The following is a 3,052-nucleotide window of genomic DNA, read 5'->3' on the forward strand; positions in this document are numbered from 1 at the left end:
ATAATAAACCCAGTATGAACCTTTGGCTCTAAAAATCCCAACATGGTATATGTCGCACTGTCATTGACTTGCCACTTGAGTATCTTGCCAGGCCACGCTTGCAATATTGAAACTGCCAACCTTTCATTCCAAGCATACTTAATGGTAGACATCAACTTAAAAGATGCATACTATTCAGTACCCATTCAAAAAACTTGGAGATAACTTGGCAGTATTAATTATCGACTATGGCTATTACAGCCAAACTGGTTCCAGATATTCTAACCAGCCCTGGCTATATTAAGGAACTATCGTCATGGCATGTTCCAATGATATTAACGACGACTAATCCATGGGTATAGCTATCACAGCTTTAGCTATTATTCTTTTAGCCGAGCTTGTCATGCAATCCAGATAAATCTACGATTGAAACCATTGCTCTCAGCCTTGACTAAGATCAAGCGGAGTATCTGTTGTTGTTAGTTCTATTTTGACCCGTCCCTTATCAAGGGACCATATATCAATTGATTTGGAACAGGGAGATGGGGAGGGGCTTGCTCCGTCCACTCCACACATCAACCAGTATTGCAGTACCTTGAAATATAAATTGTTGACTATCTACTGTTGACTATTTGGTATTCAACACTCTACCCACTTATCTTTAACTTGACATAGGAGAGTCAGTATGCCACAACCTGTAACAATTAATCTACCTACCTGTAACAATTAATCTACCTGTAACAATTATCTACCTACCATTCAACAGTGGCAAGAGTATTGGGAGTTAGTAGCAGCTGTTCCAGCTACTTAACTTGAACCTTCCATTAAGGCTAGGTGCTAATGTTTAAACTACCCTCACCCAAAACATGGTGTCATATGGACTAATCTGGAGTCGTCATCACTATAGACACTAGGCGTAAAACCTAGTTTGGAAATTTTGAGTACGCTCTATTGGCAAAGCATATTATCCTGCAGTGCACCATTTTGCATGTTCGTTTATAATTAACAACATCACAGTAGTGACATACACAAACCACTTGGGCAGAATAAATCGATATCATGTGACATTTATTTAACAATTGGAACAACAGGTCGTCAAAAATATACGACCATCAGCAAACTTACCTACTAGGTGAGCTAAATACTGTAAACAGATATATTAAACCCAAGTATTGCTGGAATTACAAAGCAATATGGAACACCCGATATCGATTTCACTGTATTCAATTGAATTCTCCACGTACCGATGTATGTCGCAAGAAACCAAATTTGAGGCAGGGGCAATGAATTCATTCCCACTGAATTAGGAAGCGTGAGAGGGGAATCTAATCTATGTCTTTCCAATTTTTTCCTACCTCATCAGGTACTATGGCCTCATCAGTCGGGTACTACGCACATGCCACGATAAATTAAACTACTGGATTGCAGATTTGAAAAGACCATCACTGGGCCTGGATTGCAGAATTGGGAAGACCTCTGCTGGGCCTGGATTGTCAATAGCGCTTTCAACACAAGGATAGCATCCCATCGCATATCCACTAGGGAACATACTTGGCGAACATCAAGAAGCGGGAAGATGCCATTCAAATACAGGAACTACATATTCAACTACAACAAACCTGTACTGGAGTTCTGGCAGGTCTTCACCACAATGTAGGATTCAGCCAGAAGTGCTCTTTCAGCCTACTTAACTCAGGCACCAGGACCACAGGCAATAGGGTACCTCCTGCTGGTGATCAAATTTAGGAGAGGTTAATCCCCCAGACCCAGGTACACCCAAATCTGGGATGTCAGTATGGACCTGATGTACCTTAGGGGATGGTCACCAGCCAGGTCCCTCACCCTGGAACAGCCCACCCCGAAGGGACATGCTGATGGCCTTGTCTCGGCACAAAGAGTCCAGTTCCTCCATCCACTACGATTGGACAATATGGTCCACTACACCATGTTACATTACCATTAGGGACTGGGCAAACAGAGCAGACCAGGAACATCAGGTCTAGTTATGGAATTCGGTTATGTGTCATGACCCACTTATTGATCTACATCGACACAATAAGTAATCCTCGAGGGAGAGCCTTATGGGTCAGCCACAAGAAACGTTATGGTCGGGTGACGAGCCAAGCTATCTCAAGTGGCTCAAGCAGGTACTGGGAGTTGCTGGAGTACATATTAACGTGTATAAATCTTACTCCACCAAGACAGCATCCACATCAGTGACTAAGAGGATGGATATGCCAATGGACCACATCCTGGCTACAGCGGGGTGGTCTAGGGAGTATACGTTCCAAACTTTTATAACAAACCACTGACAGAACCTGTATCGTTTGCAGAAAAAGAATCTGCAAAAAATATATAATTTAAGCCCGGGGGAGCATTTGGTCTTGTTGTTGTTAATAACACCATTATTGTTTTTACAAACAGATTCATGGTTGATTACGATAACATACTTCCTCCCTCGAAAGACTTCGACAGCGAGTGAAGTATGAACTGTTACACGGTTTGAAATCACAGAGCTTTAAAATCTTCACGTAGTCACTTGCGTGACTCCGAAGTAAAATACAGGTGCACAACCTTTTATCCGAAAGCCTTGGGACCAGACACTTTTCGTAATTCAGAATTTTTCGGCTTTCGGAATGGAAGATTTTTAGCGTAGATTTTAACGGCTGGCTCAGTGGTAGAGTGCTCGGCTCATATCCGCAAGGTCGCGAGTTTGCGCCTCGATCCCGGCAGTTACTCGATCGCGAGTTTGAGTCTTCAATGTAGTTTTTTCTTGCAGAATAGGAGAGAATAGGGAGGGTTAGGCTGGGATCATTCTCTGCGAGATAATCTTAGTGCGGAAGACAAGTGTAGGAGAGGTGTACTGACTGTGTGGGCAGAACTTTGGAAGTGATTGCCCACCATTCTCAAAAGCCGCTGTGTCTCCCTGTCCCTCCAACTCCAGAGGAATCCGCTCCCCGATGCACAGCTACGGCGACAAGTGGCGGTTCGCCCACAGCCCGAGCTGCGCCCCCTCATCCGCAACCCGGGTTCCTCTGGAGTTGGAGTGGGGCTGGGCTAGAGTTGTTGCTGG

General features: G+C 44.0%; 1 pseudogene; it reads left to right on the forward strand.

Moving 5' to 3' along the window:
* The first annotated feature begins 413 nt into the window (after nt 1-413).
* Nucleotides 414-588, forward strand: LOC129704738 (U2 spliceosomal RNA; annotated as a pseudogene).
* The last annotated feature ends 2,464 nt before the right edge of the window (nt 589-3,052 follow it).

The sequence above is a fragment of the Leucoraja erinacea genome, chromosome 1 (genome assembly GCF_028641065.1).
Source record: "Leucoraja erinacea ecotype New England chromosome 1, Leri_hhj_1, whole genome shotgun sequence".
NCBI lineage: Eukaryota > Metazoa > Chordata > Chondrichthyes > Rajiformes > Rajidae > Leucoraja > Leucoraja erinaceus.